At 49.6% G+C, this 26608-nt stretch overlaps 1 protein-coding gene across 1 annotated transcript in view; it reads left to right on the plus strand.

Annotated features, from left to right (window-relative positions):
- ANKAR (ankyrin and armadillo repeat containing) overlaps nt 1-26608 on the plus strand; it is a 1392657-nt gene that overhangs the window by 54173 nt on the left and 1311876 nt on the right. The window lies entirely within an intron of this gene.

Consider the following 26608-nt stretch of genomic DNA (forward strand, 5'->3'; position numbering starts at 1 on the left):
AAGCGGCGCACCTTCATTTTCTGGAGGACTGCACATTTGCTAGGACGAGGCGAAGCTCTGCTGAGGAAGACTGAAGAAAAGCCCGAATTTCTGGCCAAGGAAACCAATCGGTGTATTACCCGTCTAGTGAGGAGGCGAAGCCCTGCCAGTCTGGTTGGGGTTCGGAAACACAACAAAAGCGATGGAGGTGCGCCCGCTCACAGCCCGCACAATAATTTTCCAGCTGGAACCCTCGAGACGCTGCCTGTGGCTGCAGCGAAGCTATGATCCAGTGTCCCTCACTTGTCTGGTGGCAGTAAGAGGACAGGTGGCTAGAACCCACTGAACGGCCCGGGCGGGAGTCTGTGGAGGTCTCCACCCGCAACCAGGAGGTTTGTGGGCCAGGTAGATCATCTCGGGGCCCGCATAGCGCATAGCGCATAGCGAAACAGGGCCTCCGATTCGCAGCCTTTGTTGAGGCCACCTTTGAAGCGAGTTTACCCATTGCGCCATATGGAAGGGGGTAAGATGTCTCCCCAAGCTCCACGATGGGAGCAAGCGGCAGGAGAGGAGAGGGAGTCGGGGGAGCATCCCACTGCCGCCTCACGCCCCCAGAAGAGCATGCTGAGGTAGGATGGGGTACCACCGGGCGAGGCAAGAGAGCCGAGAGTACTGCTGCAGCCTGTGGGAGAAATGGTGCCCGATCAAGGAAGAAGAACTACCCTCCCTTCCCCCCAGGCTCGTGGAACAGCTAAGGCAACTGAGCGACATCGGTGGAAGGCCTGAGGCAAAGGGCACGACTCTCCTCGCCACCCAGGGGCAGAGGGAATCCGAATGGCCGAGGATAGCAGCAGTGGCTGCAATATAACTCTGCATGGCCGACCACGGGAACCAGTGACGATGGCGTCGCCAAACTCCCGCGATACGAGGAGGCGGTGCCCAGCTGCCCACGGAGAGCACCCATGAAAACGCGGGCGGCGACATGGAGGCGAGTTTGAGGTGAGCACTAGCCTGGGTCATGCGCATAAGGTAATGGCGGAGCATAGGGTGCTAGTGCGAGGTTGCTCCAGGAGTTCTTGGCCTTCCAGCCGGGGTAAATTGTTTGCAAGGCATAACACAGGTGCTGGCAGAACGGGGGGGCCATAGCAGGGTCGGCGCACAATCGCTGGCGAACAGAGAGATCCAGTGGGAGCATCACGTTGGCCAAACATCCAGTGAGAGCTGTGTAATTCCTGGAGGTAATTCCTAATAGAAGGGATGGTGCGACCACGGGCGGAAATGCTCACCGCCCCCTCTGCGATGGTGCAAAATGGTTAAGAACATTTAACAAAGCGTAGTGCACCGTCCTATAGCGCTTTTTGCTGGTATTTGTGGTCACCGCGAGGCTGGGCGAATCCGGGCAATTTGCATGCACGGAGCGAAAGACAAATGCCGGTAGTTGGATAAGTTATATCTGGGAATTTGTGGAACCTCAGTTCCTGAGTACCGTGTTTCATGTGCTCAACGTGTCGTTCCCTGTCGCCTCCGCCCGTTGCATCCTAGGGTAAAGAAAATCGAAATGGCACCTCACAGAAGGCGTAGAGCTGGCGACCGCTAACGCGCGAGACAGGGGCGGATTGGCAAGGCGGGCATTCGGGAATGGGCCGAAGGGCCGGTGCTTCAGTGCCCTCTGTGGGCCGTTTTTTTCCTCCCCTGTCCCAGTCCACAGAGAGTGAACTAGGAAAGGGGAGAAAAAAAAAACGGCCCACAGAGTGCATGGAGACAGAGACTGAGAAAATTAAAGCAGCCTCGCTGTGCGGCCAGACAGCGATTGTCAGCTGTGGGCTCTCCTTCACCCCTGCCAAGCAATCAAGCTGGGGAGGGGTGATTGTTTGCAATAATCGGCCTCCCTGGGGGCCAGGTGTTTCTCAGGCCTTTGAGCCATTTGCACCTCGGCCCCCTGGTTTCCATGCAGCCCAGAAACGGTGTTAGTCTTAACACCTCGCCCACAGCCCTTCACATTCAGGGCATAGTGGGGAGGAAGAATGGGTCTTGCTGCGGGGGCCTGGTGATGTTTGGATTTTTTTTTGTTTTATTTATTTATTTATGCAATTTTATATAGCGGGGACTTTACCCGAAGGTGTCAGAGCGCTTCACACTAGGAACAGCAATAATACATGGGGAGAAAATTATAAGTGGACAAATTACAAAAGCAAACGTTAAGTTACATGAATCAAAAGTGACAATAGTGAGCAACCAAAATACAAGAGGAGCAAACGATACATTACAGGTGGAAAAATAGAGATGTGTGCAGGTTACAAAAGTGTACAAAGTACAAGTAGAGGTATAATACTGCAATTAATGGCAGACTCTCCAGCACAAGAACAAACGTTACGTAGGCAATGGTGGCACTTGTGCAAGTATCTAAAGCAAACAAATGTGAGAGGTAGCAAACAGTGTGTTACAAGAGAAAAGTGACGTGTGTAAGTTACAAAAGGGTACCATACACAGGTACAAGGGTAATACTACAGTAAATGGTAAACACTCAAATTGCCAGAACACACAGGGAAGGCACTTCCCATGCACCAGCTTCACCTCAGCCTCCCCCTGGCTACCTGGCTACCTTGGATGTCCCAGAAAGCTGTGTTTTGTGCTCCCCTGCCAGGACATTTTCCCAAGGCCTGGAGGGTTGATTAATTTACTAATTGCAGGGGCCTTACCACTGTTCATGTGCTCCTGAGCTGAAGGTCTGGGGAGGGCTGAGTAGGTTAGTAATAGCAGGGTCTTTGCTGCTTTTCACGTGCTCCTGCGCTGGAGGGCTGGAATAATTTTGTGACAAAAAGGGGCCTTGCTATTTTTTTTAGTTGCTCAGCTTGTAGGCCATTGTCACCTTGGCCCTGTGTCGTGTGCAAGAACAGTATCCTCCCACTTTCATTCCTTGTCTGTGCAAATGGTGTTTCATGAAAGGGCACGCCCCTTGAATGTGGACCCCTTTTTTCGTCAGTGCCCGGGCCGAATTGTGATCCCAATCCGACCCTGGCGCGAGAGATGGATTGCAGGCCATCCCACGCCGGGTCCTCCGGCTCCAAATTCGGACCACCATTTAAACTTGGAGCTGGCGACAGGGACGGCGCCTTCGGCACTCAGCTGCCTAGACAGATCACAGTCATGGACAGGCGGTGCTCGTCCATTGGAATGGGTATACCAGGCGCCGGGTCCGGTGGCTTAGGGGGCCAACTCACCTACTGCTGGGGTCTCAGTTTCAGTTTCATCAACTTTTATTCGATTATCAGTTTGAATAATCATAAACAGTACTTATTAAAAAGTTTTAACCGCAAAAAGTTACAAAATAGTGAAATCACAGAAAAATTAAATCACAGTAGAAAAAGGCATTTAAAACAGTGGAATAGTTTTTACGATTTGTAACAATACTGATTTAGCTAGAAATGTTGCGACGCGTTGTTATAACTGCTTTGAGAAAAGTCGCTATGAGTTTGGCTTCATGTGGCGATTTTAAGGATTGCAAGTAAGAGAGTGCTGGATAGGATTGTCTAAGTCCACTGGATCGGAGAATAGGGATGATCCATGTTTTCCTTGCTCGTTTGTAATATTTGCAAAAAAGGACGACATGGATCGTGGATTGTGAGGAGACTCCGTCACAGGGGCACCTCATCAAGTTACGGGACCAATTCTGCATTCCCGGGAATGAAACCAAACGGAAGAAGACACCAAAGCGTAATCTTGTAAGTAAAAACTTTTCATAATTGGATAAAAAATACGTCAGGTAGGGCTGAATAACTTTTCCAGGCTGCAGTGCACAGATGTTTCCGTTTTGTGGTTTGGTAATCTCTGCCTGGTTTCGGAGGTCTCTCAGATGACCCAAACACATTTGCTTTAGTTGTTTCCTGGAAATATCTTCGACTGAGGGAGGTTCGTCAAAGTAGTGTTCGCAATCCAGGTCTTTAAAGAAATTACGTATATAGTTTAGCCACGGGATTTTCTGCCAGTTTGTCAGGCCTAAACAGTCAGTGATAAGGGAGCGAGTTAGATGGCTTTCAGGATTACACCATATTCGATGCCACAGTAAGATGGGCTGGCATCGAATGGTGTCGATAATGTATTCCATGCCAAGCTCCCGGTGTGAGGCTAATATCGGGGAGCTTTGGGGGAGGGCTAGGATGTATTTTATAAAGGCATTTTCAGTGACCTGAAGCTGGTCAATACGTCCATGGCCCCAAATTCCAGCTCCGTAAGTGGCCACACTATGGCATTTTGCATAGTATATGGTTAAAAGTTCAGATGGAGCTGGTTTTCCCAGTTTCCTCGAGAAAGAGGTTAGTGCTGAGGTTACACGGCGGAAATGTAAATTTCTGGCTTCGATTGCCTTTTGCCAGTTCATTGCGTCATCCACTAGAATGCCCAAATATGGATAGACCGGGGTTTTTTCTAGTCTGTTGTTATTGACCGTTATGGGTTTGGAAATTTTGGTCCTGGGGCCGATATTCATTGTAAACGTTTTCTTGATGTTGATTTTAAGGCCAAGTGAGTCCATGAATGTTGTGTATTTGTTGAGCTGTAGCTGAAGTTGATTTAAGGTCCGTGCTAGGATTACTGAATCGTCAGCATACAGGAGGGTGGGTATCGGGCGATGATTTATCTGGGGCAGATCCTGGCTCCCTTCCAGCATAGCCTGTTCAAGCCCGTTTGTGTAGAGGTTGAACAGGAAGGGGGCCAGTACACATCCCTGTCTTACTCCCTTCGTTATTTGAAAAGGTCGTGACAGTTCGCCGCTGGTACCAAATCGTACTCGACCTTCGGCGTTTGTATAAAGTTCTCTTAGGAAGGTTAATATCGGGGGATCCACACCAAGGTCGGTTAGTATTTGCCAAAGCTTCGCATGCTGGACGCAGTCGAATGCCGCGCTTAGGTCGACGTAGACGAGGAAGATGTTACCTCCTTTGGCGCGAGCATATTTGCCAGCCAGGAGAACAAGGTTGAGGGCCTGCTCCACGGTCCCGAGCCCCTTCTGGAAACCGTATTGCAGGTCGGTTATGATGTTGTTCTCCCGGGCCCAAGATTGTAGTCAGTCCAGGAGTAATCGACCTGCAATCTTGCCCATGGAGTCCAGAAGGGAGATTGGTCTGTAGCAGGCGGGATCGTTGCGGTCGCCTTTTTTAAAGATGGGTAATAAAATTGAGGTTGACCATGAGTGAAAGAGATCGGTTGAAACTACTGCTGACATGACCCGTGTGATTATTTTTGACCAAGAGTCTACGTCATAAAGGAACAAGTCCATTGGAACCCCATCGGGGCCAGGGGCCTTACCAGTTTTTGAAGCCTTAATTGCTTTTGTGATTTCGTTGAGGGAGAAACGTATCTTGATCGGGTAGATGTTGTTTTTCTCCGGTCGGGCTTCTTGTGTTGGATTATTTGGTACGGCGTCTGATGATGTTCCGAAGATTTTTGCAAAATGGGAGACCCAGTCATCCTCAGTTATTGCCACGTCAAGGTGATCAGGGTCAGTGCTGTTGGCCAAAAAAGTTGATCTTATGGTTTGCCAAAATGCAGTGCTATCTTTCCTTTGGGCACTGTCGTGTAGACGTAGCCAAAGATCTCGTTTGATCTGTTTTTTGCGGTCTTGCCGAGCAGAGTTATAGTTTTTCCTCAAGTGAGAGATTTCCTGGGGATCTCTCGTAGGCTTGCGCAGAGCTTCTTTAAGGGATGTGAGTGCCTTCCGGCAGGCGGTGTCAAACCATCTCGTGGTGGGAGACTTGGTCTTGTTTTTTAAGTTGACAAATAGCTCGTCCCTTATTGTTTCCTGGATACTTTGGAAGCAGCTGACAATTGTTTCCGGTGGCGTCTCCAGGGACATGCATTTGGATAGCCAATGGTGTGTTTTACCGAGGATCCTCTGTGTCATCTCTTCTGGGTCAATCTTTGCCCATTTGATTGTGAACCCGTTCAGTTTGTTCATGGACACCGAGTGTTGATCGAGGGAACTAAGCTTTACGGGGTGTGCTTCTGCTTGTTTCATGTGGATTGTCACGCTGAGCGGATAGTGATCGCTTATTGGGTTTGTCCCAATTTCGTAGTTCGTTAGTTGCCCTTTGTATGAATTTGAGGCTATTATATAGTCAATGGTTGTGGAGCAGCCTCACCCGTGGAAGGTGGGTAAGTAATCCTGCTGGGGGTCAACTAGTTCATTAACAAAATCCAGATCTAGGGAGAAAAGGATTTCGTTGAGTTTGTTACCGCATGACGAATGTGCGAAGTGAGGGGTAGGATTCCCAAGTTCGTTCTGGAGACCACAGTTTCCGTTTTTGTGTTTTGGGCACAAAGGGGAATTGAAGTCGCCACCCCAGATGAGATGAGTTGGAGATATGTTATTGTCGTTTTGAAGTGGGGTTAGAAATGCGGCTATCTCTTCTAGGTTTGACCAGCATTCCAGAGTGCCTGAATTATTGTAATAGTTTATGAGTATGTGATTATTTCCTTTAGGTGCTGTTGTCTGCGTGATTTGCATGATTTGAAAAGTAGGTGACTCCTTTAATAATTTCACTCTGAAGGGGAGGGTGTTGGCGATATAGGTCGTGAGCCCCCCCTTTGGTCTGCCCATGTTTCCAGGTACTGCTTGGGTAAAGAAAGTTTTATAACCCGCAAGATGTAATGGGGTTGTGCACCAGGTTTCTTGCAGACACAGAATCTGATGTTGCTTTGCTGTGTCAAGCCACGAAGTCGATGTTATTTTTGAGGTCAAGCCTGCAATGTTCCAGTATGCGATGGAGAAGCTCAAGTTTGCGGTGTCCATCGAGACGTGTGGTGGAGTTGTCAGGGTATTAGCAGTCTGGGTTTCTGGTGGTTGTCGTGGTTTGACCTGAGGGGGTTCGACTGAAACGTTAGAAGCTACAGTTGACTGGTGGAACAAGCCGGAGGTAGTTTCATCTTCTGGTGGAGAGGTTGTGTAGGTGCCTTTTTTAGGAATGTTTGAGGAAGTAGTTAGCAATTCCTGGAATGGGTTGTTATGGTTGTCAGGAGGGGACTCTGAGGGTGCTAGATGTTGTATAAAGTTAGCTGGTTGTGGTGTGGTGGTGAGTTTTGCGTGTCTTCGTTCCTCCCTGAATGGTCAATCGACCATCTCTAGACAGTCAAAACGGTTTTGCATTGGAAGGCCCTGCCAGCCTTCATAAGTTTGACAGGGTCTTTCTTGCCAGTATTGCCTCGGCCGTTCTCTCGGACCATTTCTGCCTACGTGATCATATGTGTACTCCATCTGGTTCCATGGGTCTTGGTTCCATGGGTCTTGGTTCCATGGTTCTTTGGGGATCTGATGCCAGGACCAGGGCGGGGTGTTGCGATGCTGTCTCGCTGGGGGATAGAAGAAAGAAAGATGCCGAGCATCGATCCCCCCCTTTTTTTCCAGCGAGGGCCAGGCGCAGATGTAGTCCACTGCGGAGGGGTCTCTGCATGTTACTATAATACAGTCTTCGCGGATCGATTTTGTTGTTTTGCCTACCCAGACTACCCTGCGGACTGTGGAGATCCCTCCAGAAAGATGGGATTCTAGAGGTCTGTTAATGCTTAACCACTGCATGACCTTGTTTTTAAGTGACCATGCAGTTTCAGGTGTGTCATCAGTTAATTCTGGTACGCCTGTGAGAACTATTGTGTAGGGAGTGGCTTCCGGGGGCAAGTGGGCTGGACGTCTGGTTGCTGGTGTTTTTTTGGTGATGTTCTTGGGAGACGGCTGGGAGGCCGCTGGTTTCAATGGGAGAGATACTGGCTTTTTTTCCGGATAAGCTTTGCTGATGTTATTATTTGTCGCTGGTCCTGGAGTATCTACAGTGACTGAGTCTGTGTTTTGTGTTTGTTGATTTGGTACAGCAGAGGTTTTGCTCCGCTGTGGTTGGGGCGTTGTGGATGGCAAGTTTTGATTTGCAGTATTTTGTTTGTGACTTTTTTGGGGTAGGGTAGTTGGATTTGAACGTTTTGCTACTTTGTGTGGTTGCGCTTGGAATTGCGTTTTGGGTGGCTGCGGTGGATTTCGCTGGCCCTTTATTTCTATGCGCGTGTTAGTGTCGAGGAGTGTTGCAGAGATTATAGTCAGCTGAGCTTCTATGTTTCTAATACTGAGTTGAATGGGTTTCAGGTATTGAAATAAGAGGTCTTTTGTTGTAGTCAGAACTTGCGAGGTGACTTTGCACGTTCTGCAGAGGTTATCGGAGGCCTCGTTTGAAATTGCCAAGTGAGGTAGGTTGGTTACAGAGGGGAGTAGTGTGTTTTGTTGCGTTGTAGAGTTTGGATGAGTTATAACATGATCTGAACAGGAAGCTGTGGTTACTGCTTTTTCAGCAGTTGTTGTGTTGTTTTGTTTTGGAATAGCTCCTTCCCTTTCTCCTTGAAGGTGCAGGTTAACGTTTATCTGGGCATCCTCCTGAGTTTGACAGATCGCCAGGTCAGGGGTTGCTTCCAAGTCATCCGAAGTTAATGAAAGGTCAGACTCGGTCTGTGTTACAGAAAGATCTACTATAGATGGCACTGTATTTATGTCAGGAGCTGACAGGGTCACGGGAAGGGAACAGTTTTGTGAGTTGAGATGAATAGGGGAAGTGGCATTTGCTATGGCGCCTAAAGAGGATCGTTTTGCGTTCGCGTTCATGAGGTCTAGTGACACTCTCTTTTCCATCAGGGCAATACTCTGGTTTATTACCTCGTGGGTCCGTGAGATGAATAGATCAATGGGACCCGTTATTTGAGCTACCTCCTGTGCATGTTTAGATTTGGTCTTTGAGGTACTCCTGGTTTTCGGTGGCATGGTGTTATCTGCTGACTGAAGTTTCAGTGATGAAAGGGAGGTGGCCCGGTCCGGTCTCTACCGGGCACTAACGGGCAACAACGGGCCCGCCCTTGGCCCGGGCTTGGCCCGGGCTGCGACCCACGCGCGTCCCGCGTTGCGTGAGGTGGTCTTTCTTTTATGGCTATGAGGTGAAAAGGGGGCGTGGCACTGGGAGGGGGCGCGGCTCCCTCTGGAAGAGGACCAGCTGTTGGTGTTGCTTGCTGGTCCTCGCAGTCCCGGGGCCGCACCTCTCACCTCCTCTGCGGCCTCGCTCTCGCGCTGCTTCTCACGTCGATGAAATGTTCAGGAAGGTGGCAGGTAGGCAAGTGGTCTGCTCCTGCAGCGGTAGACAAAGTTCTGGGCAACAAGGAACCTCTATGCGAGCGACCCCCGCGAAGCGGGGGCCGCGAGAGGTTATGGACACGGCAGGGGCGTGGCACTGGGAGGGGGCGTGGCTCCCTCGGGAAGAGGACCAGCTGTTGGTGTTGCTTGCTGGTCCTCGCAGTCCTCGGCCGCACCTCTCACCTCCTCTGCGGCCTCGCTCTCGCGCTGCTTCTCACGTCGATGAAATGTTCAGGAAGGTGGCAGGTAGGCAAGTGGTCTGCTCCTGCAGCGGTAGACAAAGTTCTGGGCAACAAGGAACCTCTATGCGAGCGGCTCCCGCGAAGCGGGGGCCGCGAGAGGTTATGGACGCGGCAGGGGGCGTGGCACTGGGAGGGGGCGCGGCTCCCTCGGGAAGAGGACCAGCTGTTGGTGTTGCTTGCTGGTCCTCGCAGTCCCGGGGCCGCACCTCTCACCTCCTCTGCGGCCTCGCTCTCGCGCTGCTTCTCACGTCGATGAAATGTTCAGGAAGGTGGCAGGTAGGCAAGTGGTCTGCTCCTGCAGCGGTAGACAAAGTTCTGGGCAACAAGGAACCTCTATGGGAGCGGCACCCGCGAAGTGGGGGCCGTGAGAGGTTATGGACGCGGCAGGGGGCGTGGCACTGGGAGGGGGCGCGGCTCCCTCGGGAAGAGGACCAGCTGTTGGTGTTGCTTGCTGGTCCTCGCAGTCCCGGGGCCGCACCTCTCACCTCCTCTGCGGCCTCGCTCTCGCGCTGCTTCTCACGTCGATGAAATGTTCAGGAAGGTGGCAGGTAGGCAAGTGGTCTGCTCCTGCAGCGGTAGACAAAGTTCTGGGCAACAAGGAACCTCTATGCGAGCGGCTGGGGTCTGTGCTTGACCCCAAGGACACAGTTCAATGCCCAGCAAGGCCACTCAGTTTTTTACCCGCATGAGGCCGATAAAAAGGAGTACTGGTTGCAGGTGCAAGTTGCGCACCTCACCATCGTTGTAGCCGGCGCTGCCAGTAATTGGCATGCTCGGGACTGGCCAAGCCTGTACACACGTTGCAATCAGGGCTAAGTGAATGTGAGAGGCAACTCGAGAACTATCATCATGCCGGGGGTCGGATGTGAGATGGTCTCAGCACCTCCTCAGATCTACCACCCACCTGCCTGGGCACACAGGCTCAGGTTTCAACATGCGCGTATGCGTTTTATAGCGTCGAAGGGACTAGAGTGGCAACTGTGTGAAAAAGGGGTATTACGAGTTTGTAGCGATAAGTGTTAGACGAGTATATAGCGTCGCAGTACTCCAAAGCTTCCAGCAGCTGGAGCCTGGGGTGTGCAGTAATAAATGCCTCCACTATAGGAAGATCCGCCAATGGTTAACTATAAGTAACTATCGGACGCTCTGTAGAAAGACATACCTGCATACCAATCAACTCCCCCACCCCTCCTTTTCAGAGCAGTTAAATTGAAGGCCTAGTGGATCCGGCTATCCCCAAGAGAAGGCGAGTGAGTCGGCTCACCACCTGCTGGATCATAAGATTGGTTGGGGTTTTAAGTGGCGAAAGCAGCCAATAATGAAGTGAGATGCTCGCGCGCAGTGTTAAAATGTGTGATTGAATTTATTACGTGGTGAACATTATTGCCAAATTTCCGCCTTCTGGCTGCTGCATTGCGTGCAGGGACTCTGTTCAGGGACTCTGTAAGTGTGCGGACATGGCAAGAAACCGAGGCGCGGGAAACTGTACTAGGTGAAGGTGAAACTGGCTAAAAATCCAGACTGACTCCTGAGTCACACGAGAAATGAAGCCAGCTGGCAAAAAAATTATATTAATAATAATATAGTGCTTCAGATCGGGCCCCAAGCAGGGCAGTGCCGTGCAAGGAGCATGACTCTAGCTGCACCCAGCCGTGACCTCAGACCACCAGCTGCTCCCTGGCCGTGCAGACCACCCAAGTCTCATGCACCGCTGTCAAACAGGAGCCCCCCTTTTCACTACGACACTGGCACGCGGATACCCGGTACTCCCTTTCCTGAAAGAGTAAGGAAATTGACATCGCTGCGCAAAAAAAAAAATGTTTTAAGTGCTTGCTCAATCCTAAATAATGACTTGATTGAAGCACTGTGCTTTCGCTCCAGAAGCCGGTTTTTATGAAGGGTCTGAATAGAGGTGGAGCAGCCAATGAATTAACATGATTAAAAGGGATATCCAGAGCCCATGCCAGGGGTTGGCTCAACCCTCAGAGCCTGTGCAAATGTCTATGTAGGCTGTAGCCATAAAAAAAGCCATCAAGTAAAATATAGTAAAGCCCCTGCAAGTTCCAAAGAGTGTATTTCATTAACACGTGGAGGCTTTGACATTGCAATACGGCATGGACAGCACTGCACTGAGAGGTACCTATTAAACGTGATAATTTTAAAACAATAACCATTAGTGAGCTAAGAGGCAAGATGGACGCCATGTATAACCTATCCAGGGCCTAGATTATGATATACCACCACTGTAGTCTATTACAAAGGACAATATGTTTGGTACAACTAGCCCAGACTTTAATGCCGAGCATGGCCAACAGTTAGGTATGCAGTCAGTAAGCGCTTAGTATTTCTGCAGCGCAAAAATAATACATACTTAAATTGGTGCTGTTAGCACGGGCGCTTGAGAGACGGAGGAAGGCTGGTGTATTAAATATAACCCCCCCATATCGCCTAGAGTGCTGGCGCACTAAATGTGACCCCATACAAGAAATATCCAGCAATGATGATGAAGAGAGGGGGCACATGCGCACAGGCTGACAGGGAGGGGACACAAAGAGCAGTGGAGCGATTCACACAAGGGGGCATTCACGTCCAAGAAGTCATGGCCATGGGCACAGGCCCGTATGGCAGCCATATCCCATTTTACAAAAATCGCACAGCGGAAGATCCCACAGCATCCCTCTAACAGAGTCTAACTCAAGGCAGCACCGAAAGGGTGGAAAAGAGCGAGGGTGGCAAAGGTGGATAGCAGACGTCCCATTGATTTTCAAAAGTTAGGCCAGCTTATGGAGACGCTGGCGTTGTGTACAAAGGTAATTGCAAGCTCCAACGTTGCCAAGCAGCACTTTTCACGGCATTCCTTGGTGCTTTCCCCATCAGCGAGCTGGTGACACCTAGGAGACAGGGACCAGCGGGGCGGTGCCTACAAGCCACAGACCTCAGACCCAGGGCATGGTCTGAAAAGATAACTCATGGAGGATAAAAAAAAAAGAAAAAAAAACAGAACAGGCAGGAAAAGGCGCAGTGATACAACTGCATTGCATCAGAAGGAGCAAGTATTGCGTGGTGTGCTGCTTAGTCAGATACATGGAGGTACGCCCAGTGGGTGAAGGGGCCAATTTTTGCAAACATCAAGATGGGGACAACCTAAGCAAGCTCCAAGAGACAGCTGTGATACGCCAGGCCTTAGCAACAGCCGGGCTGCCATTAGAGGCCATTGCCCCTCCCCCACTCTTGCAGGATCACGCATCTACCTCAGCATCGCAGCACGACATGCCAGAGGAAAGAATCCAGGCGGTGGGCAGGTTGCGGTCCCAGGTACACAAAACCAAAACCTACATCCGATCACAGCTACTGTAGACCACACCGCCGGCGTTCAGGACCACTCACTTTGGGATGCCGCACAGCAGGGTGAGTGGTGGAGCGGAATACCTTGGGATGCCGCACGGCAGGGTGTCATGAGCAGGGTGTCATGAGACCCCCGCTCCCCCCAAGAAATGGGGGGGTGAAGTTTGGAACTTAGGGCGCGTTCGGCGCTGCAACCACCGCCTGACTGTGCAATTCTTTTCACGCCAGGCAAACGCCCACGGCTGGTGTAGGTAGTGGGCCACCCCCTTTGTGTCCAGGATGCAGACATGATGGCGCTGGCAGGCCTCGGTAGGGCGAGCAAACACAGAGGCACGTGCATCTGCTGGTTGGGGCAGCCAGGAATTAGTTGGAGTCAGCTGCCAGTAACAATCGGAGACCTGCTGTCAGATGCAGCATAGCACCTAGACACTCTTATTCATCTTGGGGGGCAATGTCCGGGCCCTATGGGGGAGAAAGGCATGGGGGCAGGCCAATCAGGCTGACCTCACTAAGGCACCCGCAGGGTAAGGCGGCACAACCATCATATGGTCAGAGATAATCAGCAAGAGACAGCGGAGGGGCGCTGAGTCGTACTAAGCAGGGGACAATGGCAGAAGGGAATAGAACATAGCAGTGCACACGTTTTGCAGGACCAACGGTACAGAATCCATCAGACAGGTTGCTTGGATCTACATCGGTTGCCCAGAGCTGTATGGCCAGGACAGAGTCCGTCTGTCAGAAGAAAGGTTTGAGAGTCATGTTTGAATAACCTGCGGGGCGCAATGGCTCCTGCAGGCCAAAAAAAAAGGAAAAATCACGATAGCTGGGGGGACCCGCAGGAAGACGTTAGACTCCCTGCGGCGTGGCGGAAATTGGTACAATGGTGGGCTAAGAACACACACCAACAGGGCGGTGTGTAGGAAGTAGGCCACTCATTTTGGGATGCCGCACGGCAGGATAAGGTGGCCGGGCCAAGGAGGGGAGTAGCAAACCGGGCCGGCGCTCACGGCCCAGACATGGCCGAACGGCAGGGCACAAAAAGGTAGCGAGTTGGGAGCCTAACTCCTTGGAGAAGCTACCCCTACCTACACGCAGACGGCGTGGGTGACCAACCAAATGGTGGTCCCAGAAGTAACACGACAAAGAGGACTACCAAGGACTAACAAAAGAACTATTTTTGGCTGCCATTTACGAACTGAATGTACCACAATATGATCTGCACAGTATGATGATGGCATGTATGATTTATGACCCACAATATGATCTGCACAGTATGATGATGACATGTAGGATTTATGACCCAGATATGATTTATGACCCAGATATGGCAGTTCGCAAATGACTAGGAAAGAATAGAAGTCCGCTGCACTCTGAAAGTAAAACAAGGTGTTTGACTGGGTATACCAGGAAAGTCAAGTCTCTTAGGGTGATCAGGGTACTGCCCCTACTGTCCAAGAAGGGCGGAAGATAAATAACAAATGCGAAACCTTGTAGGTACAAGGTGGATAACCTGAGCACTCCTGTGTGCTGGTAAAGCAAAACGGTATCCAATGTGGTAAGCTAGTTCAAAGTTTTATTCACTTAGTATCGATCATTTATCTTGATTAGTAGTTGCAAATTTATAGTTCAAATAATCTCCATGTGGAGGAAACAAAAACGTTTTCATAACATGATAATATCCAAAAGTTCCAAAAGTTCCAAAAGTTGCGTCATGTACATAATTCAAGTCCCCAATGCATTTCGAGCAGGATGCTCTTCGTCAGGGGGTTAGATTTGTACTGTAAACAAGTGGATAAAAGAGGTACGTAAGTCAGGAGCCGAGGGTTTTTAGAAGTAGAAGAGATAGAAATGTCCGGAGTTAGAACCCATGCTGAATGTTTAGTCGTGTCAAAATGCGATATTAAGTCCAAAGTATGCAAGTGGTTAATGGCATCAGAGGTGTAGAACCAAATTAGTCACCCGTGTGTTGTTAAATAATAAAACTTAATAGTGTGAAAAGACTGGTGAAAGCGTAAAGTGATCGTAAGTCGAAGTATGTGGATTGTGAACGTCAAGGAATACACCCGAAAGCGTGGAGGAGGTAGTGTGGTGTCATACGAAAGAATATAAAATCACAGCGAGAAATAGGTAGCGAACACATAAAGGAACTGTGTTGCTAGGAACAGCCAAATTGATTTAGTGGCCAAAGAATGAGGTCGCTTACCAAGTGTATCAAGGTTAGTTGGAGAAATCGCGGGTGAAAGACGCCATACGAAGGACGCGGAAGTAGCAGGTGGCACTGCGCATGCGTCTAAATGTAGCAGGCGAGTTTGAAAAGAAGACGGACTGAACTCCGTGAGAACGTAATAAGGAAAAGAAAAGAAACAGAAAACGGGTCGGCTGATAGAAAAGTCATAGGGAAATGCCTGTAAAACGAATGAGACTGTAGAATAGTTGGGAAAATAGGGACGAGTGTACCAAGGAAGGTAAAGAATATATCGAAGAAAAGGAAAGTAGGAATATGAAAAAATAGAGTGAGGTTTATAGTAAGTGAAACAGCACATAGAAGAGAAACACGGTTACGGTGGAAAAATACAATGGAAAGAAACAGTGACCAGAAAGATGGGTGAAGTAGAAGATGTGTGAAAAAAGTGTAATACAATATGCAATACAAAAATGGGGTACAGTAAGTATGCATGCTCAAAATACTGAAAAACCAACAAACACTGGTCAATAAATTATGTAAATTATATAAAGTAAGTCAAAGGAAGCTGCTAAATTCCAGACGTTCGTTGAGTCCTTTCGGTACGGTGGTACCGAGTTAGAAAATCCAGAATAGTTCTCGTTGGAGCAGGTGTTTTTTGGCATCAATTCCCTCAGGTTTCTGAACAACCTCAAGGACGAGGAAACGAATTTGGCTGTTATTGTGGTTTAGATGGGTGAAATGAGCAGACACGCAGGATTTTAGGTTTTTGTTTCTAATGTTACTCCTGTGCTCATTGAGTCTGGTCTTAATTTTCCGTTCAGTTTTCCCTACGTAGGGTAATCCGCAGGGACACTTCAAGAGATACACCACATTCGCGGTGTCACAAGTCGCGTTGTTTTTTTTATTTTATTGACAAGAAGGAACACTGTTCACATAGCAACATACATTTTAACTTTCAAGGTTACGTTTCGTACAGTTATCTCTTCAGAGGTGGCAGTATTCATGTTAGAAGTTCAGATTGTTATGTATTATCCCCTTGGAGACTCTTAAGTACATTTATGCACGTTCTAGTCATACGTAGTACACTGACTTATTGTTCCCCTCTTTATGCGTCAGTCAACGGTAACATTGCTTTTATATTACATAGTAAACAAACAGTCCCCCCCCCCCCCCAAACCGGTGTCATCATTGCCAATGTAGTTCTAACCACCTCTTCTAGCAGCCATTTCCTTAGTGTTTCCACCGTTACATAGTCAGGTCAGTACAATACCCTTTGTGTGTTTGTTCCGCTAGGGTTAAACCCCCCATTCCACTCTTTCACTCCTCTTCCCCTTCCGAGTCCAGGTCGTCCCCTTCTGGCAATGGGTCACAGATCTCTCCCCTATATACATTCCATGCTAGCCATACCTTGTTCCACTTGCGTGGCGCCGCGCGTAGGGTGTATACTGCCCTCTCTGTGATCATCAGGATGTCCATGTTTTTAGCCCATCTATTCGCGGTGGGTAGTTCTGGTGCGCCCCATTTCTGCGCTATATCTCTCTTGGCCACTGTCATGGCCAGTGTTGCCCAAATCAGTTCATATCTGCCCAAGTCATTGGGGTCCCAGATGTTTAAAAGGCACTTGCGCGGTTCTGGCAATACGGAAATTTTAAGAGCTTGGGAGATCGTGCGCATTATCTGTTTCCAGAATTCTCGTATTTGTGGGCATTCCCATAGGGTGTGAAGTAATGTCCCCTCCTCCACGCAGCCTCTCAAGCAAAAGGGATGTGGCGCTCTCTGTATTCTGTGAAGTAGTGTCCTGGTGTAGTAGATGCGGTGTAAAATTTTGAGCTGTACCAGTCTGAATTTACTCGAGATTCCAACCTCTCTTGGGGAGGCCAGCGCCTCATTCCACTCAGATTCATCCGCCTCGCCTAAGTCTACCTCCCACCTTTCTTTGAGTTTCAGTGTGGGGTCCTTTGAATTATTGATCAGTTTTTTATATGTGAGTGAGGTCGCGCTTTGGATCATGAAGTCTGTTAGTAGCCTATCTTCTAACGGAGAGGAGTCCGGCAGAGTAGTATCTGCAGGAATCGCTCGAAGTAGCGTGTGTCTAATTTGTACATAACGGAATGTTTCTGTGGGTCTGAGGTTATATTGCTGCTGTAGGAGTGTAAATGGTACTACCGTGTCCTTGTCCCAAAGGTCCCCCACCGTAGCGATGCCTATGGCGTCCCATCGTTCAAAACCCTTACAGCCCCTGAGATTTCCTAATGATTTTGTGTCCCATAATGGTGTCATTTTGGTGATTTTTCCTGCCCATCCCAGGCGAGCCTGCGCCATGTGCCATAGGGTCGCCGTGTGTCTGGTCGGGCCGATTAGACTTTTAAGTTGCGGTTTGTTGTATAGTACTGATAGCATGCAGTCCGTCCCAAGCTGTGACCAGTCCGCCCGGTAGGCCGGGTCCTCTCTCGGGGTATGGATCCAGTAATTTATTACTTTAAGCTGGGCCGCCCAGTAATACAGCTGAATGTTGGGGAGTGCTATTCCTCCCTCTTACCAGCTTTTAACCAATTTGTCGTACGCTATACGTGGTGGGCCAGTACCCCAGAGCAATGTGGTGACTAGTGCCACGATCTGCTTGAAATATCGTGGTGGTACCAGATGCGGGGTGTTTTCCAAGACATAGAGGAGCCTCGGGAGTGTCATCATTTTGTATAGTGCCGCCCTTCCCAATAGAGTCAGGGGCAGGGCCGCCCAATGTTTAACGTCCGCCCGTAGGCGATCTATAGGTGGCTTTAAGTTACTGGCAAAGAAGTCTGTTTCTTCCCTCGTGATGATAATACCCAGGTATTTAAAGTGGGTTGTAGACGTGGTCAGGGGACAGTCATCCCGCAACCTCGGCGCCGGGCCTTTCAGTGTGTACACGACTGATTTTGACCAATTCAGGGTGTAGCCCGACGAGTGTCCGTGTGTGTAACAGAGTTCTAGCAGGGCTGGGATGCCGTCGTCAGGTGCCGTCATGTAGACGAGCATGTCGTCGGCGTATAGAGAGACTTTGTCCTCCCATCCTCCTTCCCATTTAATGCCCGCGAATAAAGGTGTAGCCCTGATTTGAACCGCCAGGGGCTCTAGCACCAACGCAAAGAGCAAGGGCGACAAGGGGCAACCCTGTCTGGTTCCCCTGCCTAATTGGAACCTCGGCGATATGTGGCCATTAGCTACTACATGTGCGACTGGCTTCGTATATAGCAGTTGTATCCAGGCTACATACTTCGGCCCAAATCCCATACGTTCCAATACCATGAAGAGATATTCCCATTCCACGAGGTCGAACGCCATTTTAGCGTCGAGGGAGAGAATCACAGCCCTTTCCGAGAGGAGGTGTGCACGAGCCAGCACTCCATGAACTCTCCGGAGATTCAACGCCGTGCTTCGGTGAGGCATAAAGCCTGACTGGTCAGGGTGGATCAGAGTACTCAGGTGCGGCTGCAAACGGGTGGCCAAAAGCTTAGCCAATATCTTGGCCTCAATATTAAGTAATGATATCGGGCGATATGAGGCACATTCAGTCGGGGGTTTCCCCGGCTTAGGTATTGCCACAATCGTGGCTGTGCGTTGGTCTATTGGCAGTTCTGACTTTTCCCTCCTCTCTAGATACATGGCCAGCAGTGGGGCACTGAGTTCCGGTGCCATGGACTTGTACCATTCTACGGGTATCCCATTCGGACTCAGGGCCTTACCAGACTGTAATGCCTGGATTGCCAGCTGAATTTCCTCTTCCGTCGGGTCTACTTCCAGGGCTAGCCTATCTTCCTGCGTAATGCTGGGGACTGCAATGTTCGTCAGTGTTGTTGCTGCCATTTGTTTTGTGACTACATGGTCTGGAGTATATATGTTTTGATAATGCTGAGCCAAGGCGCAAACTATTTCTTCTGGGTGTGTTAGTGTCCACCCTTCCTCCGTGTGTAGTCTCTGAATGCCTTTCGTTCCACTCCCCCTCTTATCTAACCATGCCAGCATTTTACCCGCTTTGTCGCCTACGTCATATATTCTATGTTTAGTGTTTGCGATGTAGCCCTTCTCTGTCGTCTTAAGGTGGGCCTGGTACTGCTGTTGCCGTAGCATGAGTGTGTGTGTCGTGGCCGGGGAGGGGTCTGCCATGTGTGCAGTGTTGGCTGTGTGGAGTGCTAGTTCCAGTTCCGTGAGTTCCTTTCGGGAGTCTCGTTTGTGCCCCGTTATGGCTGATATGGCCGCCCCCCGGAGGACTGTTTTATACGCTTCCCACAGTATTGATGGTGATGTCACTGTCCTCGTATTTTCAGCAAAATATTGCGTTGTCGCTAGTTTAAGTTTTTTCCGAATCTTCCGGACTTTTAAGAAGTTCGGGTAAATTGGGTAGAGCCTAGCACATTTTCTTTCTCTGGTGGTAAGTGATAGAGCAATGGGGGAATGGTCAGAGATGCCCCTGGGTAGAATGTCCACTTTGTCCACCATTCCCAGTCCTAACCCCAGGGCTAGAAAGTAATCTATACGTGATAGGCTGTTATGTACGGCTGAGTAGTAGGTGTACTGAGTGTCCTCGGTATGTAGATGCCGCCAGACGTCTATGATGCCCAGGGCCTCCACAAAATCCGAGAGTGAAGCCGTGCCACGTAAGCGGGCCCTAGCGGGAAGGGTGTCCATTAGTGGATCCATAATTGCATTGAAGTCTCCCCCAATAATCGTATCCCCTTCAGGAAGGTTAAGAAGGAGATTGCCCAGTGCAGGTAGAGCCACGGAGTGGAGTGCCGGGGGTATATATACCGATACTATATTAAGGGATCTACCTTCCCACTGGCCATGTATTGCCGCGAAGCGACCTTGATCATCCGCCACGCGATGTGTTATGATAAAGAGAGATGACTTCTTTACCAGTATTCCCGTTCCCCTGGAGCCAGTAGTGAACTCAGCATGTATCGCCATTGAGTAGCCGCGTCTATCGAGTGCTTTGCAAGTGGATCCTGCAAGGTGGGTTTCTTGTAAAAGGACCAAGTCCGGGCTTTGTCTCTTAATGGCCTGTAGTACCAGGCCTCTTTTTATTTTGTCCCCTAGGCCTCTGACATTCCAGGTTAGCAAGCGCAATGGGGGGACCCCCATGTCTACAGGGGAGCCCTCAGCGGGTGTGTTGTGAAGCGGCCTGGCCATTGAGTCGGTGTGGGAGCTTCGCACTAAGTGCGTCTCTAGGATAAACACATGTATAGCCTCGTGCTATCCAGTGGAGGAGAATGGCGACATTTGAGGTGATGGTATAGTGTGAGTGCTGCATGATGACTATGAACAAAAACATAACTTCTAACAAGAAAACTTCATTCCCGTCCCCCCTCCCTGCTACCCTGCTCCTCGGACAAACCCCCGCCCGATTCCCCAACTTTGCAGAGTGCTTTAGTCCTTCCCCAGCTATCTTACTTGCTCGTGGGGTTGGTGAGTCCCTTACAGGCACTGACTGTGCCCACCTTACTCAGCTGCGCCAGGTCCAAGGCCCTTCGCGCCTTACTCAGTCCCGTATACTGCATTCCAGTGTCAGATCGGAGCCAGTTGTCCAGAGTCAAGCGGGTCCCTTTCAAGATCCGATTCCGTTTCTTCAGTGCCGTCTTGACGGGGCGTGTGGGAGGTCTGACTGTTCATTGTCCTATCTTTGCGATGTGTCGGGCGGTCCCGATGTGGCCGATGTCGCTGTCCCGCTGGTCTCCAGCCCTCTAGCCATTCTTGTGCCACTTCCGGTGTATCGAAAAACCACGTCTTCTCCTCGGCCACAATACGTAATTTAGCAGGAAATAACATGGAGTATGGCAATTCTCTATCTCGCAGCGCCTTTTTTACCTCCGTGAACGATTTGCGACGCCTGGCCACCTCTGCCGTGTAGTCTGGGAAGAAAGCCAAGGTTGCGTTTTGGATCTTAACAGGTGGTGAGTTTCTTGCCGCTTGCAGGATCGCATCCCGGTCCCTAAAATTGAAGAGCCTGGCCAGCACAGGTCTCGGCGCTGCTCCTGTCTTGGGTGGACCCCTGGGAATCTGTGTGCCCTTTCCACCGAAAAGAAGTGGGACAGGCCTTTAGGTTGCAGTTTGTCCTTTATGAGATCTTCCACGTAGAGGTCCATGGCCCCCTTCCCTTCCGTCTCTGGAATTCCAAGGATACGCACGTTGTTTCGTCGCGAACGTCCTTCCTGGTCGTCCAGCTTGTCGTGCAGGAGCTTGGTGACTTTCTGTATTGAATTGAATTGAAAAATAATTTGTATTGCGCAGAACAATAACCCGAAGGTATCAAGGCGCCTAGCCAAAGGTCAAGAAGGACCAAGAGAGGAAACATTAGAATCTCAGACGTAAGCTTGCTTAAAGAGAAAGGTCTTTAAGGCAGTGCGAAAAATCTGTAGGGATGGAAGGGATCTCAGATCCAGGGGAAGTTCATTCCACCATTTAGGAGCCAGAGTGGAAAAGGCTCTGCCACCCCACCTGGCTTTCCGTACACGGGGAGCTGCAAGGAGCAGTTTCCCAGAGTGTATGCGTTCCATTGCCACCTGCAGGTCTGATGTGTCCTCTACAAGAGATTTCGTGACCACCTCCACCTGGGACACTCTTTCCGCCATTTTGTGAAAGTCCGCTCGCAGCAGTGTGACTTCGGATGAGATGGCGCCCACTGTCGTTTTAACCTCTGAGAGGGTTTTCATAATGTCTTCCAGCGTTATTTTTTTGGTGCCTTCGGAGTCCTGGGTATTGCCCGTGGAGTTGCGCCCTGCATTGTTTGACTGACCTTGCTGGCCGTATGCAAATTTATCCAACTTGCCTTGTGTGGAGCCACTCCTGAGTACTTTGCCCGCCATGGTTCTGGGGCTCGTGGTAGTCGGAGCCTACCCCTGCCGGGTCGTGATTCCGTCTTATTCCGCGGTTCACAGCAGTGAAATAGGGGGCGGGGGGACGAGTTCAGTGGAGTACCGTCTCCCTCCGTCTGTAGGGGCCACACCGTCTGATTTAGTGGTGCAGGATGTTACCGTTGGTCGCTGCTAGTGGTGCGACTTGCCTCGCTGCAGGCCTCGCCTCGTGGTTTGTGTTCGCCCCGTCCAGTAGGTCTTCCCCGAACAGGGATGGTCTCTGCAGCCTTCTATTGGGGTCCCCTGGGTAGGGCTACCCCAGTCGACGTCCCCGGATGGCGGAGGGTCCGCTTCAAGCCGGCGCTTCCCACCTATAGGTCAGGCAGGCCGCAGGCTCTCCCGCTTGGTGCACAGGATCTGTGTCTCCACCGTGCCAGGGCTGTTGATACCTCCGGGTCAGCTTATGTACCTCAGATCCTCTCAGTAGGTTCCTGCGTGGTTCCTCTATGTACCACCGTCCCCCGGGGGTACGTATGTTTCAGCCTCCGATCAGGGCTTGTGTTCGTGTCCACCCCGTCCTCCGGGCAAGCGTAGGCGAGGGGATCGCTGCCGCTGTTCTCGTGCAGTTCGCTAGGCCGCCGGGGGGTGGGGGGTTGGGGGGGTACCGCCGCCGCGTTGTGTGCCCCTGGTCGCGGCGGTCTTCACCCTTGCCTGCCCACCACTCCTGTCCCGTGTAGGCAGTGTGCCGATGCCTGTGTACGTTCTGCTGGGCGGTACCTCTATACGGAGTCCCAGGTGGTGAATGGGCTCCGTCGGGCGGATGCCGGGATGCGTCTGTGCGGTCAGGCCGGCTTGGCCTCACTTCCGCCGGGACCTGTGGTTCACTCGAGGCCGGTGCTTTCGTCTCGCCGGTAGGCCCAGAGATGGTCGCGCAGAATCAGACAGGCTCCGGTCTTCGGATTCAGTCAAAATTTGGACCGGTGACACCGCTTCGTGCCCGGACCCGATCGCCGCCGCTTCAGGTGTGCAAGGTAGCGGATTTATGTGTCGGATTATAATAAGGCCACAGTGCCCTCAGGAGCTCTCACGCTATGCTGCCGCCATGTTCGGCCGCTAGCCACGCCCCAAGTCGCGTTGGTTTTGAGTGAGATTTGTTTGCCAGAACTAGGATGGTTTATGCTATTTCCTGGAATGATGTTATGACAGTTTTGACAATTGTGACAGGGAATAGTTCCTTTATACACGGCAGGTTCAATGGTGCGTGGTTTTATTAGTGACCGTAAGTTCTTGGAGCGTTGGTATGAAAAAATGGGTACTTCATTGAACAAATTATTAAAATCAGGTTCCAATTGCAGTATTTGCCAGTGGGTTCTGATAATTTTTTTGATTAAATTGCTTTTGGTAGAAAGTTTGCTGACAAATACATTGGGTTGTGTGTTAGAACTTGTTTTGAGTTTGGATGTCAGTAATGAAGACCGGTCGATGGAGCTCGCTCTTTTGTAGGCTGATGAAATAATTTTTTGCGGGTAACCCCTTTTGGAAAATTTGTTCATGATGATGGTACTGTCCTGTGTAAATGAATGTTCAGTGGAAGCTATTCTTTTGGCTCTTAGCAATTGTGAATAAGGTAGATGCTTCTTGAGACTGGGTTGGTGAAAGCTGGAGTAGTGAAGGTAATTGTTCCGGTCTGTGGGTTTGGTGTATATGGATGTTTCAAGTTTGTTGTCTTTGATGGTAATGTTAACGTCCAGGAAAGCTATGTTGGTGCGGTTGAAATGGTGCGTGAATTGGATTCTTTCATTGACACTGTTGAGATGACTGATAGCAATTGTCAGTTGTTATTCCGTGCCAGTCCATATTAGAAAAATGTTGTCAATGTAACGATAGTAGATTTGAAGATGGTTTTTCCAGTGTGGTACAGTCAAAATGTGTTCTGTTTCGAAGTCCTGCATGAAAAGATTGGCGTATGATGGGGCAGCACAATTGCCCATGGCTACTCCTGAGAGTTGACTGAAGAATTTGGTTTGGTATCTGAAATAGCTGTGCATCAAAGTGAATTCAATCAATTCCATGAGAAAACTTGAAGATCGTGGGGTTTGTTGGTTTTGATTAATGCCGCCTCTGCAGCCTGAATGCCAAGGTTGTGGGGGATGGAAGTATACAGTGAGTTCACATCTATCGTGCAGAGCAAAACTAGTATTTGTGGATCAATGGTGATGAAGATGAGTTTGGATAGGAAATCTGTGGTGTCTTGGAGATAGCTGACCATTTGTTTAACGGAAGGTTGCAGGTGACGGTCAATGTAGGTGCCAATAGGTTCGTGAATGGAGTTGCATGTACTGACGATGGGTCTGAATGGAGGTTTAGTCGGATGTTTGTGGATTTTCGGAATCATGTATAGATGTGGGATACTGGGATGAGATTTGATGAGATAACTGCGATCTTTGGTGGTGATGGTTCCTGAGGATACTGCTTTGTCAACGAGAGTCTGGAGGATGGCAGCATATTCTTTGGTAGGATCGGAGTATATTTCCACGTAGGTATTGGCCTCTGTCAAATGATTATTCACACTATCAAGGTAGAATTGAGTGTCCATGATTACCAAGGAGCCACCCTTATCAGCAGGGCAGATCACTGTTGGTAGCTAATTGGTTCAAAGCAATGTTTTTCATGTCTTGTTAGATTTTGTTTGTGTCGTACTGTGGTTTGACAAATTTTATCAAGATCTTTCTGTACTAAGTCTTCGAATATGTCCAAAGTTTTGTGGCTCACAGGAGCCACGAAAGTACTTTTGGGGCGTAGATCCATGATGGTTATTTTCTTCAGTAATTGCTGGAGTTGTGCAAACATTGGAAAAAAAGTGTCGCAGTCCTAGAGTTCACATGGACTTGTAGAAGCTTACTTGGGATTCGAGATCATTGGTATTGTAGGTGGGGACGAACGAGGTCCCCTTTTGCAAGACCTTGTTTTGTGTGGTGGAAATGTTTGTGCTTGAGATATTGATAATTAAGTTCTGTGGCTCCTCGTCGATTGTGCGATAGGACGCTGTTGCTCTGTTGAATTGCGTTCGCCGGGATCTCCGGTTGCATCTGTGCCTACCCCTAAAAAAGGCACCGGTCCAGTGCTTTGGATTGTAGATTGGCTGGTCGATGCTTCACTTTGTGAAGGTAGACTGGAGAGAATTCCTCCTTGTTGTGGTGGGGCTGAACGTGAGGGTGGACACAATGACACAATGACACAATGTGACCAATGTGACCAGGGTTCATGCTAACGATGACCGGATAACCAGTCTGTATATAATCCTAATAAAACTGCGGCCAACAACAACCACAACAACTACAACTCCCTGTTGGCTGATTTTATTGGGATACAAGGGCAATGGGTTTGGGGAAGATATTTCCCACGGTATGGGCGCAGTGCGGGGGTTATGTAGACTTGAGGGTCACTGTTTAAGGGTGGCAGTGAGGAAATCCGTGGTGGAGGAGGGGTTAACAAACATGGTCGCAGTGGGCGCCACCAGTGCGAAAGCCGGCCCTGATCGGGGTGAATAGTTTATCAGTGTTTACTGTTTAGTTAGAAGAATGGTTAGCTGTTTGTGGCAATTTTATTGCTCGGACCTTTTTGGCGGGCTGCGGATTAAGGACTGGAAGTCCTAGTTATGTTCAGGTTTTGCCATTCAAGTTGTGCGAGTCACATGAGGACTATTCTGACTAAGCCTTCCTGTGGACGAGTTCCAAGCGCCGGCGGGTCACCTCTGAACTTTCGGCTTTGTTGTTACGTAAGGTGAAACATGAGCCTTGTAATGAAGGTGGGACCGGTGAGGCATAGCTGCTCTCTGCTAGTTTGCCCTTGCAGGGGGGGAGCTCGTGAAACACGATCTCACGAGCCCCCCTTCCACACGAACAAGTCATGTGAAAGGAGGGCTCATCACTATTCAGGTGCCTCACACCAAAATACGCGATCTAGGACCGGGCGTGGCAAAGCATGTGACTGAAAATGAAACCAAGTACAGGAAAACCTTGGTCTTCTGAAGTTCGTTTTTAATGTGAAACACGCTGCCTAGCAAAGCCCTGCCCTTGATAAGGTTATGTGGCAGGCAGCACACGGGCGCCGCCATCTTTACTGCCAACCTTCCAATGAGAGAACTCAGTGAACAATAATGTGGCAGGTTCAGGGATACCCAACGACACCTACTACAACACCTAGATTAACTCCTTGATGAGAGGCCAAAGTGTCCAGCAGCTTCCAAGCCGATGAACCACCGAAGGAACGCCCAGACACTGAAAAGTGAACATGTTGGAACAAAACATTGTCAATGCAATAGGTCTCGCATTTACGCAAGTTTGAGCAATTGACATTGCAAATACCAATGCCTTTTATTTTTATTTTTAAAACCTAAATAAAAGGCATTGTAATTTCCAATGCCAATAGTTTAAACTCGTGTAAATGAGAGACCTATTGCATTGCAAATGCTTGTTAACTGGTAGTTCCGTCCTTCATGCTATGGGTAGCGCCAAGACGCCTCAGGGCATACGTCGCGCTCTATAAAGTCCAAATCAAATCAAACACAGCAACTGAAAAGCGATCAGTCAACATTTGCATCGCGTCTTTCCTTGGGCAGCAACCACATGTTGCTGCAATTTTGGTAATTTTTGATACATTCGGCCTAAAAACCGTTAATTTTGTTAACATCTGCAGATTATGCACCAGAGGATGGATTATGCAGCAAAACTGTAAATCCATAATTATGCGAGAAATGCCACAGAATCCCATAATTCAGTGGCACTGTGTATGGGCTGTGTTCTTTCCTTAGCCCTGGATAATTTTTGGAACAATGCGAGCCTGGATTGCTCCATGCTCTCTGAAGCTACGAGCA

The sequence above is a fragment of the Lissotriton vulgaris genome, chromosome 2_1, assembly GCF_964263255.1.
Source record: "Lissotriton vulgaris chromosome 2_1, aLisVul1.2, whole genome shotgun sequence".
Classification (NCBI taxonomy): Eukaryota; Metazoa; Chordata; class Amphibia; order Caudata; family Salamandridae; genus Lissotriton; species Lissotriton vulgaris.